The following is a 13,376-nucleotide window of genomic DNA, read 5'->3' as shown; positions in this document are numbered from 1 at the left end:
TCTGTGCCTCACAGGCTCCAGAAATGACAGGGGCCTGTCTTTTGCTTAAAAAAAGAAAGAAAGAAATCTTGAATTTCATGCCTCGGGCCCTGTGTTCCTAGCTCCGGGCTGCCTCTGTGCCAGCCTCCGGCGAGGTCTGCAAAGACTTATTAGAGGTTTGCTCATTTGTTCCTTGCTTCCTTCACTCCCTCTTCTGACTAGGGGTCCGCGAATTGGTCGAGTTCCAACCGCAGGTGCTCATCTTCCTTCTCCTCTTCTGGCCTTAGGCAGGCCCCCTTGCCGACCTTTGTGGTTGGGGACTCAGTGCCCCCAGCCCGCGCTGTCCGAGAGAGTCGGCTGCGGGGCGCCCAGGACAGCGCCTCGGGCACGGGGCGGACGCGGCGCTCGGCAGGGCCCCGCCGGGGCAGCCGCGGTGGGGGTCCTGGGGCCCTTGGAGGGGAGTCGTAGGGAGGCCTGGGCTGCGTTCCTCCCGCCTCACAGACCTGCCTTGTCCTCTCTGGGCGCCTGGGTCCCATGAGGCAAAATGACCTGTGTCGTCCGAGGGTTCTCCAACTTCTGTCCAGCCTCCCTCACCCGCTAAGGCCCCTGTGGCCGGAGGGGCTCCAGCTGTGGCCCCGCGGGAAGGTCGGGGGAGTGTGCCCGGGACGGGCCGGGGGCCGCTGCGGAGAGGAGCCCCTCGCCGGGAACCGACAAGAAAGCGACCTTTCCTGAGCGCAGGCGGCGCCCCTCGCCGGGTGCGGGGCGTCGGGTGCGGCATCCTTGCCGCCTTCGGGATGTTAACAGGAGCGCCGGGCAGGCGAGGGGCTGGCTGCTGACCCGCAACCCGCCGCCCCGGGGCGCCGGGCCGGGCAGCGGGGGGGCACCGCGTCCTCGGCCGGGACGAGGCGGGCCAGGGGAGCACTGGGGCGCGTCTGGGCGGGAGGGCGCGGGGCCGGGCAGGGGTGGGGGCACCGCGTCCTCGGCCGGGACGAGGGGGGCCCCGGGAGCACTGGGGCGCACGGGAGCGGACTGGGGCGCGCCGGGGCGGGAGGGCGCGGGGCCCGACTGCGGCCCGCCTCCCCCTCCCCTCGCCGACGCCGCCGGGTCCGGGCCCCGCGCCCTCCCCGACCCTGTCCCAGCCCAGGTCCCCGGGCGGCTGAGCCCCCCGCCCGTCCTTCCTCGGCGGTCGGCCCGAAGACCCGGAGAAGCGGAGTCCGGGGGCGGCCAGTGCCAGGGGTCGAGGCCTGGCTCCGCAGATCCGGGCTTTGCCGCGCGCCCCGCGCCGGGTCGGGCTCCGGAGCTGGGGGTGTGCCCGCCGCCCCGGCCCGGCTGGCCCTCCGACGGCGGCGGCGCACCGGCGCGGGGAGCGCGGCGGAAGGACAAAGGGCCGAGGTAGGAGCGGGGCGCGGCGGGGCCGCCGGGGCGGGGGGCGCGGGGCTGTGCCGGGCGGGCTCGGCTGAGCGGGCGGCCGGCTCCGGAGGGGCCCGGGCTGGGACCTCGCGCCCCGCTCGGCCCCGCGGGCAAGGGGAACCGGGAGGGACGCGCGCGGGCGGACGGGGCACTCTCCGGACCGGACCCGCGACGGAGGTGGGGAAGTTTCTGGGTTCAGACCCCAGGGCGTGTGGGGACGTGGGTGCAGCTGCCTCGTGTGCGTGGGTGCGTGTGTGTGTGTGTGTGTGAGTGTGAGAGAGAGAGAGAGAGAGAGCGCGCGCGTCAGAGTTAGAGCGCGTGCTGAGCGCCTGGCGCATGGTGAGCGCTCCATAGGTGAGAGCTTTTAAAAATGACAATGACGGTAATAATGACTAGTTTCAGGCAGTGTGTGCGTGCATGTGTGTCTATGTCTAAGTGTTTAGAAAAGCGGGAGCCGGAGGTGGCAGCCACAACTCCCCAGCTCTTGGGACAAGGGAGAAAATGGGGCTTCTTTCCAGAACGGCCCTGGGACCGTCTCCAAGGGGCTCCTACACTTGGAGAGGCTGGTTCAGCGGAGGTGGTGGCTTAGTAACTGGATCCCAGTTTTGGGCCTTGGGAACAAAGGCTGCTTCCCTGAAGTCCAAGAAGGTGCGTGTGTGTGTGTGTGTGTGTGTGTGGCCGCCAGGGCGCCAGGCCGGGGTGGAGGCTGGGACGACCCGCCATTCATGGAAAAGGATGCTGGGCCATTTTGCTGTCAAGTCTCTTTTGATCCCCGGTCGTGAGGACCAGCAGAAAAGAGGAACTACTTAATTTGTGTACTGAAGCTTTCCTTTAATAAACTTTCATTGTAGAGGTAGGTGTTATTTCAGGGCTTGAAAGGTTTTTTAGTATCTCTTTAAAACAATAAAAGTGTAAATTTAACTTGAGTACAAACTTTTATTCCCAGTGAGAGCGTTTCAGTTTCTGCAATTAACACTGGGTGTTGGACGTGGGGGAGGGGAACGTCTGGGTGGGAGGGGGCTTCTGAGCTTGATCTTGTATGAATGTTGTCGTGGTGTTGCCTGGTTTGCAGCGCTTTATAGGAAAATGTTGTTGGAAGTTTTAAAGGCCAGTTAGAATCCCACCTTTAACTATCTTCTTAGAATGTCTTAAATCTCTGGGCAGATTTGAAGAATTCTTGATAACCAACCCCCATTGCTTCCAGAGCATGGTCTTTGGGCTTGCTTAGAAAAGTTTGTTTCTAGGAGACAAAAGCCAAATTTAAAATGTGAAACAATTAAATGAAACACAGGCAAGGACACGTTTTTACAAGTCTTTTCATGAGATCTGGTTCATTTTAAGTTTGCAATGTGGTCTGTGACATTTTCCGTTTACCCAGCGCAGAGGATGCGGTGGTCTGCTGTTCCTTCTGGAACAAATTTTCCTTAAGGAGTAAAAAGTAAGCTCAGGTTGAAACTGAAATTCCATCCTGGGCTTTCTTTTTATTGCAGAGGGTTTAAATGGTTTATTTGTGTTTTAAAATGTTTTTAATTAGTGAAAATAGCCATTTGGACCAATACCTGTGATCTTTGTTGGGTGGGTAATTTGAAGCTACGCTTTACATGTATGTGTCTTTGTCTTGTCATTTTTAGTAGGAGAATTTATATTCTCATAGAGCCTGTCTAAAGCTTTCTGTGCTCGGTATGAAAGTGATCACTCGTTCATTTAGGAAGCAGTTTACTGAACTCCTTCAGCATTGTGGACGTTCATTCAAGTGCTACCATTTTACTTAATGGTGGAAACCCCCTTCTCAAGACAATGTGTCCAGTTTGCGGATTCAACATTTGAATTATTTAGAGATTCCAGCGTTTTCAGAGGCTGTCTCAAAGTAGAGCTAAAATAAGGTTAAAAATCAGAAGAAGACAGCCTGTAACTGAGAGAGAGAGGGCGGGCCCCACGCCCAGGCGAGGTCATCAGAACGGAGAGGGACCAGGACGTTGAAACGAAGGCTGTGGTGTGGACACTTTGTGCATTAAGTGGAGCTTGTGTTTAATAATCGCACATTCCTGTCGAGCTTGCTTCAGTGGTTCTGTTCCAGACCTGGAAAGGAAGCCTCCAGGGCGTTTGTGGGGGCAAGTGACCATTAGGGCTGGCTGAGGGCAGCTCATGGACCCTGGCCTGGCCGTTCCTGAGGGCCCATGGCCGGCTAATCCCTTCATAAAGATTCCAGGCAGTTAATCTTCTCAGCTCATATACTGCTTAATGGGCACTCCTGGCTTTTTGGTTCAGTTTCTGGATATACAGATAAATTGTAGTACTTTAAAGCAAATTGCATTTAAAAAAACAGGATGGGGAAGGCTATTGTAAAAGTAATATTTGTGACATAAAATTTAAGAATATATAGAAGACAGAAAAATCAGAAATCTGTGATCCAGATAATTACTGTTAACACTTGGGTGTATTTTTTTCTTATATTAAAACTAAATTTTATATGCTTCTAAACATTGGTCAAAATTACATATTATTTATGTCATTTTGTATCTTTTTTTTTTTTGTAAAGATTTTTATTTTTTCCTTTTTCTCCCGAAAGCCCCCCGGTACATAGTTGTGTATTCTTCGTTGTGGGTTCCTCTAGTTGTGGCATGTGGGACGCTGCCTCAGCGTGGTCTGACGAGCAGTGCCATGTCCGCACCCAGGATTCGAACCGACGAAACACTGGGCCGCCTGCAGCGGAGCGCGCGAACTTAACCACTCGGCCACGGGGCCAGCCCCCATTTTGTATCTTTTTTCATATAAAAGTTATATTATGAATATTACCTATCATTATTTCTTTGATGATGCCGTTTTAAATAACAATTTTATATTCTAGTCTATGAATAAATTATACATTAACTATTTCTCTAGCAGATTCTTGGGTTTTTCCTGTTATTTGTACTTTTGATGTTCTTTCCGTTTGGAGAAAACATCCTTGATTGATGGTAATACACATTTCTAAACTCGACTGCTCTTAGAAAGTGGCAAAAAAAACCCTTTAACTTCAGGGACGTAAAGTGGAAAAGGATGCAGTCTTGGTTCAGTCTTCTTAATCTCTTAGCTTACTCTTAACTGTCTCGTACACCATTTATTAGTTCCTGTAACACAGTGATTTGTGTTTTATTTACCAACCCCCCCCCCAAATTATGGGCTTCTTGAGGACAGACATTTTATGTCTTGATTTTGTCTGAATCCTTCTAGTGCCCAGCCAAGGTGTGGCATGTCACAGATGTGTAAAATATTCTTTTAGGAGGAGTATATTTCAGGGGCTATGTGGGAAACCCAAGTCCTCTCAGAGATGGGCAGTGACGAGTCTTGATCCCACTGATTCCCATTACCTTTTTGATTATGGAAAACTTCAAACATCTGCAAAAGTAGAAAGATAGTATAATGAACTTCTCTGTGATCATCATCTAGTTGCAACAATTGTCAACATCTTGTGAATTTTGTTTCCATCTCCTCCCTTCTCACACTGTGACCCTACTGGATTACTTTGAAGCAAATCCAAGATGTTGTAGTGTGTCCTACCCCTGTGTCTTTTTTACGATGAATTTACCTCAAAGTCCAATGAGAAGGGCCTGTCTTTGGGGGGCTCAGCAGAAGAAGTTGGGTTTGCCAGGAAGCTGGGTAACAGAAAGGCCAGTGTCCTGAGAGGAAGCTGCCTCACTTGTCCTGTTTTGACCTTGAGAGGGTTGCTCCTCCTCTCTGGCCAGGTTCTCCTCTGTCACCTGAGGAGCTTGACCTCGGTAATCTATAAGCTTCCTTTCAACTTTGTTCAAGCTAAGGTCTGCCTTTTACTCTAGTGTGATATTCCTCAAATTGTAGGCCCTGGACCAGCAACTTCAGTATTGTCAGGGAACTTGTACGAAATGCAGATTCTCAGGCCCCTACCTAGACCTGCTCAAAAACTCTGGGGGTGGTGGCCAGCAATCTGCGGTTTAACAAGCCCTCCAGGTGATTCTGATGAGTGGCCAGGCTTGGGATGCACTGATCTGTGAAGGTAGTCAAGAGGTCTATAAGTCCTTAAAAAACCAGAAACGGGCCGGCCCGGTGGCGCAGCGGTTAAGTTCGCACGTTCCGCTTCTCGGCGGCCCGGGGTTCGCTGGTTCGGATCCCGGGTGCGGACATGGCACTGCTTGGCAGCCATGCTGTCGTAGGCGTCCCACGTATAAACTAGAGGAAGATGGGCACGGATGTTAGCTCAGAGCCAGGCTTCCTCAGCAAAAAGAGGAGGACTGGCAGTAGTTAGCTGAGGGCTAATCTTCCTCCAAAAAAACGAAAAACAAACAAACAAAAAAAACCAGAAACAAAACCTCCTGGAAATTGTGCATTTGCCTGTCCTCCAGCTCGGAAGGTCAATCCAATGTCAAACTTCGTCCCTTTGTGTGGAACAATAGTAACTGGGGAGTAACTGTGGAAACTTTTTGGTCAGGAACTCTGATTGACAGTTACATGTTCTTGACTCAGAAAGATTTGGGAATGAAATTATTAGATAAAATTTTTCTGAACTGGAGTGTATGTAGGCAATTTTCCTTTAAAAAAAAGTTGAGAACCACTTCCTGTGACACACCACATTTGTAACTACACATTTATTTCTTTGATGTCTTTTCTCCCCCCCATCCATGGTAAGTGCTGTGAAGGATCGAGTCTCCTATGCTCCCCGTGTGCCTCGGCATCCAGCACACTGCTGGTCCATAGCAGGTGCTCAGTAAATATTTGAGGAATGAATGAGCCTTTGTTCTTTAGGGAACTTACAGAACTCTGAATAGACAGCCAAGCCTAATACTGGTAGGAACAATTAGAGAACACTTAAGGGTTCTGCTTTGAGGTCTTGACTCCAAATGTAGGAGAATTTGAGCCAAAGGTCAGTTAGTTTCATGTCTGTCAAATAAAGTATCTGTTATGCACTTAGCAATGTCTTAGACTCTGGGGAGAAGTGTGGAGGGCAGTACAAGAGAAGAGTAAAACAAAGGGCTCGTGCATATAAGAGTATTTCATTGATTCATAGCTACTCATTCCACTGCTTTTAGATGCAAGATTTAGCTGAATAATAATTATTATTATAGCCACAATCCTTGGGCAACTACCATGTAAAAATATTCTACACAAATCACATAAATATCTGTTCCCTGATAGGAACTAATCAGTAAGTTTTGCGTTTCTATATGTAACAAAATGAATTTAAAACCCATTGAAATCTTCATTTGTAAAAATTTAAAACAGGCTTAGAAAGTTGTTTCCAAAATTTAAAAATCTGCAGACGTGATGATCTGTAAAGGTAGTATGTGTTTTAGCAACAAAATCTCATCATTTATTTAATACATAAATACTTACTGAGTACGTACTATGTGCCAATACTAGTCTAAGTGCTGGAGATACAGCAGTGAACCAGACGATTCCTGCTCTTATTTAGTTTATGTCCTGGCAGTAGCGTGCCAGTGCACCTCTGTGCTGTCAATGATTGTCGTTATCCATCCTTGTCTGCATAGAAAATATGGTAAAGATTCTATTATCCAAGATCACAATCTGGCCACATATAAGCTGTGATATGTTTCAATCCAGGGAGAGCAGGTGGACAGCTGTGAGTGTTCTGAGCTGTGGGACCCCCTCGGGTGTAGGATGCCCTCTGTTTCCTCATGATCCCTCTCCTGTCATATGTGACACGTGCACCCAGAGGGGGTGCCAAGGTCAGTTCATTACCAAGGGTTAATGTGCTTATGACTTTTAAAGTAAGGGATATGTAACAATGAGGATCCAATATTGCCTTCTTGCATCCCCCATGTTAGCTCGGGCTGCCGTAAGAAAATACTGTAGACTGGGTGGCTTAAAAAACGGAAATTTATTTCTCACAGTTCTGGAGGCTGGATGTCCAAGATCAAGGCTCTAACCGATTTTGTTTCTGGTGAGAGCTCTCTTTCTGGCTTGCCAGATGGCTGCCTTCTTGCTGTGTCCTCACATGGCCATTCCCCTGTGTGCACCCTGGGAGAGAGAAAGAGAGCCTTCTGCTGTCTCTTGTAATAAGGTCGCCAACCCTATTGGATCAGGCCCGCACCCTATGACTTCACTTAACCTTAATTACCTCCTTATAGGCTCTGTCTCCAAATATAGCCACACTGGGGGTTAGGGCTTCAACGTAAAAATTTGTGGGGGGCACACAAGCCTTTAGTCCATAACACACACTGAAGGTTGCCCCCTGAGATGAGGACACTCGGTTTGGGAGCCTGCAGGTAGCGAGTTGGTTTGCAAGAGCACACAGGGGCTCCCGGTACTGGTTTGGGGGGGCTTCAAAGAAGAGTAGGACTGTTCTTCTCATAGTGGGTAAGGCTGGAGCACACACAGGTGACACCTATGTTGTCAGTGATCTTTTTGTGCCTGGTGTGGTGACCGAGTGTGTACACAGCCGGGTACCGGCCCGGAGCAGCGCATGACGAGGTTCTTACCTGTAGCTTTTTCTTGGTTGTTGGTGGACAGTTTTGGATGGGAAACAGAACATAAAAATTGCTAGGAAAGCAAGTACTTCTGGATTGGGGCAATAGGTGAATTCCCTGCCACCCTAGTAAGATCTGCCACCATTATTCATACAATCCTTAAGTGAAGTGGTTTATTTGGATGTTGAAGACACTCACACAGACTACCCTTTAAAAAACGATTATGATTCATGGTCTGTGCTTCTGGCTTGACAAAAGATTCTCTTCATTCCTCGTGCCTCTGCTTCATGCCGGACATTCTTGTCTTCTGTGAGACCTGAATGTGGCTCAATTTGGGAGTCATATATCGCAAGAGCCCATTTGGGCCTGGGATTTACGAGGGCCTCCTTGTTCTCTAGATTCCATCATCCCCCCTGTGTTAGGTTGAGAAGCTATCACAGAACTGGTCAGCTGCAAAACTGGGACCAGACCCTCAGACTCTATGTCCTAGGTGATGACGGATGATCCGTGTGGGCTTCTGTGCATCTCTGTCCGTCCAGCATTCACTCTGAAGGTGGCTATGGAGCTGCCCATCCTACTGCATTGCTCTCTCAGTTTTGTCACACAAGGGTGATCCTGCAGGTCATGGGTTAGGAGTAAAATGGAAGTCCAAAGGGAAAATCTAGGCACTGATTGTGCAGCTAATGCTGGCATCTATAGTAAGATTAAAAAATTAAATACCATTCCGTTACTTGAAAGCATTTAAATAACAGAAACAGGGTCCTGCAAAGTTATCTTCGTTATGGGCTCCAACGAGTTTGGTTGTATTATCAAATTGTGAGAGTCTCACAAAGTTTTCATTTTAATAATATAAATTGGTTCAATTGTGACAGGAATATAACTTCGCAGTTACTTAGTTAGATCCATGGGAGTAAATTGTAGTCACTGTGGAATTCAGGCTGTCAGATTGAGTAGAACCCAGTGTTCCTTTTAGTGATTATAAGTTGGCCAGAATTGATGGGAACCAACAATTACGTGGCTGCTCTGGGCCGGGTTCTGGGTTGGGTTGTGTATGTGTTATCTTGTTCAGTCCTTACAATTCCCCTAGGAAGTGTAGGTATTATGATTTTTTGTATGTAGGGCATTTTGTATGTAGGGAAACCAAATCACAGAGAGATTCAGTAACTTGTTCAAGGTCATACAGCATTAAGATGCTGTAACAGGTTTTGAACCCACATCTGTCTGACCAAAAAGCTCTACGACTGTGAAGCCAAATCTTAGCATCAAAAAAAGTCTGTGTCCATTGTTCTATTAACTTTCCAAACTTTCATCTATTTCAGGTTAATTTCTACATGGACTTCTCATTTGCATGCCATTCAGTCTCCCCTTCTCTTGAGCCCTGAGCTGGTCAGAGTAACAGCTGAGTCTCAGGATAAGCATTCTGCTTTTTTCTTCTCTAATCATCTCCCCCATTTCTTTCCGAGAACCTGCATTTTCTTGCTGGCTATTATGGGGGATTATCCTAAAAATCTTTTGGCCCTCTCTTTTACTAAGATGTATTTTTCGGTTTTGCCTAGAGAATTAGGCATTCTGATTTCTGTAGCTCCAAGAGAGATGCTTTGCCTGACTACATCCAGGATGCTAGCTTGACTTTACCTTCATCTTCTAATCACAACCTTGCACCTGTTTATTCATGGCTCTTTACGGCATCTTTGCGAATTGAGCAGAGGAGAGAGGTTCCTGGTTGAACAGAAAGCCAAAATTGCTGTAAGCTGACATCTCTGAAGGTTAAATTTTCTTCTTAAAATGTTAGTTTGAGAGCAAATTCAGTCAGTTTACTTGATCAATAAATGCACATTAAATGCTTACTCTGTGCCAGGTATTGCATTAGGTGTGGTGAGGGACACACAGGTGGTACGAGCTGTGGACTCTGTCCTCAAGGGGCAGTTTATAAACTATAGAGATAGAAAGTATTGCTGCTATCCTTACTGATGGCTGCAGACATGGTAAAACTTTAGAAAAAAGAGAATTTGGGCTGGTATGTTTGGACTTAGGGGAAATGAATCTGGTTGAGAAAAGATGAGAGAAGAAATGAGCAGTTAGTGACTTTATCATAAGCTTGAGGACTTTACATATGCCACCTCACTTAATCCTTGCTTGGTAGAGTATTAAACCCATTGTAAAGATGAGGAAATGGAGGTGCAGAAAAACCAGTGGACTTGCTCAAGGTTACGTGGGCAGCAAATGGTGGGGAACCCATTTTTGTCTGAATGCAAAGCGGGAGTAGGGGCTGGGTAGAGCCAGGCTGAGAAGATGGGCTCCTGGGGATAGTCTGGTCTGAGGGTACTCCCAACACTAAAACCATTTTCCCTGGCTTCTCATCATGTAGATTCCTGAGACTGTGGAGTTGTAAGATGTCTTCTGGTTCCTCTGGTTTGGTCCACGGATCAGAGCTGTGTCAGCATTATGTAGGAAGTTGTTAGAAATGTAAATTCTTGGGTCCTTCTCAGACCTTATGTATCAGAAGCCCTGGTGACCCTGTGTTTTCAAAAGCCCTCCAGGTGAGTCTTATACGTGCTAAAGGTTGAGAAGCTCTGCTCTGAAGGTGCTCCAGAACTGCACTGGCCACAGGTCCGTGGAAGGGATCTTTGGTCTAGAAATCTGGAGTCCATTCCTGACACAGCAGCTGACTTCTGGTTTCCTTAGTCGGCCTTGTCTTTAGATGATGATAATACTACATCTGTTTAAATGGGGGTGATCTGAGTGTGAAGCTAAAGGGAGTGTAGTTAAGAGCTGGTTGTCGGGAGCCACGCAGCCCTGACTGTATTTGGACAAGCTACCTCATCTTCTCTAGGTCTGTTTCTTCATCTGTAAAATGGGGACGATAATAATAGATACCTCACAGGGTGGTGGTGAGAGTTCAGTGTGTTACATATCAGGTGCTTAGAACTTTGCCTGCCGTGTAGAAAGAGCCCCCACACTTGTGATTGTTATTATTATTGCATTATCACCCCCAGCCTGTCTTTGGGCCTGGCCTTCGAGGTGCTTTCCAAAAGTTGTGTTCAGTTTCCACTGTCATCCACACCTCTTGCTCAGTTTCTATGGTGATTGCACTGGGTCGTTGACCTCTTGGGAAGAGGGTTCCCCCATGTGACAGCGACTGGTCTGCATGCATGAAGCGTTGGACCTGTAACATCGTCTGCTGGTCTCCACCTCCTTTTCTTTAGAGACGTTGCTCATAAGCTGTGTTCTTTGAGCATCGTGGCTGCGAAGAAGATTGGTGGTTTTGACGACTGGCTGCTGTCATTTGCTGAGCCCCTACTTTGTGCCTGCATTTTACATCATCCCTAAGCCTCACCACAGCCTCAGAACTTAGGGACTAGGACACATTCTACAGATGTGTAAACTGAGGCCCAGACATTTCCCTGCTGGGCAGAACCATATGAAATTTCTATTTTTGTAGATCAAAATGGTATAATATTGACAATTTCATATGGTTTAATCCAAAACTTTTATCGTATCGCATAATTGTTTTTCACAAACTTAAAAAAAATGTTCCGAAGGGGATGTTCTTATTTCTTCTAACCAAAATATTACCCAAAAGGACACACTAAAAAAAATGGGCTCAGGTGCTCCTCCAAGCACTTCATGCTATAACTCACTCAGTCTTCCCACCGCCTTGTAGGGTAGGTACATTTTACAGAGGGGGAAACTGAGGCACAGGGGAGTTAAGTAGCTTGTCCAAGACCACATACCCAGGAAGTGGCAGAAACAGAATTTGGACACAAAAAGCAGCCAGGGCCCAGAGGCTGAGTTCTTGGCCTCGTGTACATTAGCCTCCTGGGTCTCGGTTCGGATTAGGTTCTTTTTCTCGAGGAAGCAGGATTTGGGGTGTTGTGGAATTTGCGCGAGTGGAGAAAGGAAGGGCCCTGGCCTCCCTGAGCACCCCCATGACCCTGTGTTCAGTGCCCTGCACACCCTTTCAGCGAAGTGCCACGGCAGCCCTGTGCCGCATGCACTGATGGCCCCATTTTATAGGTGAGGGAGCCTGACTCTGAGAGGTCACGGAAGTTCCAGCCTGGGAAGTGGCACAGCTGGATGGCAGGCCTCACTGGGTCTGACTGCAGAGCTGTCTGTCCTCATCCCGGGTGCTTCTTTCCTCTCCTCTCACTCCTCCTACGGCTGAGTTGCTGCTGTGATTGTCCTCAGAATCCAGTTTCCTCCCAGAAACCCGGCCTCCTGCTTTCACTCTGTTGAGACCAGGCACTGGCTACTGCGCGCTGCTCTCAGCTCACAGGGACGCAGATGCCTCTCAGATCGGGGCTAGGGTTGCCAGTGTGGTCTTCTTTCAATGATTTGATTACCGTGGAAGGGAACAAAAATGCCTTCTTGGGATTTTAACGCCCTCGGTTTATATTTATCTGAGGTCGTTTACGTGGGTGAAAAGGAACAGGCTGAGCCTTGGCCCTTGGATGCTCCCTTCTAATCCCCATTAATGTTGTATAAAGCTTGCAAATTCCCGGAGAGATTTCCCATGTGGAGACTATGGCAAAGAGCAGCAATGTATCTTCCACAGCACTATCACCACACTGGAATGTCTGATGACAAAGCAAGGGGTCCAGGCAAGAGCATTCTCTACTGCTCAGGAAGGGTAGTGCAGAAGGCAAGTTGCTAGCAAGAAGAGTCTCTTTTAAAAGATGCTGATCCATGGGATGTATTATGTATGTATGTATGTATTTATTTATTTTTGGTGAGGAAGATTGTGCCTGAGCTAACATCTGTGCCAGTCTTCCTCTATTTTGTATGTGGGATGCACCCACAGCATTCCATAAGGGCGATAAGGGTGTTAATCTGTGCCTGGGATTCAAACCCTTGAACACCGGGCCGCCAAAGCTGAGCACATGAGCTTAACGACTATACCACTGGGCTGACCTCTATATTATTTATTTTTAATTAAGATTTTAATTTTGAGATAATTATAGATTCACATGCGGTTGTAAGAAATAATACGGAGCTCTCATGTATCCTCTTCTCAGTTTCTCCCAATAGTAACATCTTGCAAAACTGTGGTACAATGTCACACAACACTGATACAGTCAAGATACAGAATTGTGCCACCACCCAAGGATCCCTCACGTTGCTCTTTCAGAGCCCCAATTGCTTCCCTCCCACTCCTGGCCTCCCCCATCCCTGACCCCTTGAAATAACTGATTTGTTCTTTAGTTCTATAATTTTGTCAATTCAAGAATGTTAGATAAATAGAATTATGCAGTATGTGATCTCTTGAGATTGGCCTTTTTTTTTTTTAGCATAATTCCCTGGAGGTTGATCCAAGTTGTTTTGAGTATCAATAGTTCATTCCTTTTTATTGTTGAGTAGTATTCCAAGCTAGGGATGTACCACAGTTTAACCATTAACCTGTTGAAGGATATCTGAGTTGTTTCCAGTTTTGAGCTATTCTGGATAAAGCTAGTATTAACATTTGTGTACAGGTTCTTGTGTAAACATAAGTTTTAATTTCTGTGGGGTAAATATCCGACAGTATGATTGCTGTCTTATGGTAGCTGC

General features: G+C 47.8%; 1 protein-coding gene across 4 annotated transcripts in view; it reads left to right on the top strand.

The window, feature by feature from the left end:
- Positions 1-1,243: 1,243 nt before the first annotated feature.
- GREB1 (growth regulating estrogen receptor binding 1) overlaps positions 1,244-13,376 on the top strand; it is a 140,827-nt gene continuing 128,694 nt past the window's right edge. For 2 of the 4 annotated variants that reach the window (XM_070574436.1, XM_070574432.1), the window contains exon 1: positions 1,244-1,371. The gene's annotated coding sequence lies outside the window, so the exon portion shown is untranslated. The remainder of the gene's footprint in view (positions 1,372-13,376) is intronic. The other 2 variants (XM_070574435.1, XM_070574431.1) reach the window with 1 other exon arrangement.

The sequence above is a fragment of the Equus przewalskii genome, chromosome 14 (genome assembly GCF_037783145.1).
Source record: "Equus przewalskii isolate Varuska chromosome 14, EquPr2, whole genome shotgun sequence".
Taxonomy (NCBI): Eukaryota; Metazoa; Chordata; class Mammalia; order Perissodactyla; family Equidae; genus Equus; species Equus przewalskii.
The sequence above is the reverse complement of the archived record's forward strand: the minus strand, read 5'-3'. Positions and strand labels throughout refer to the sequence as shown.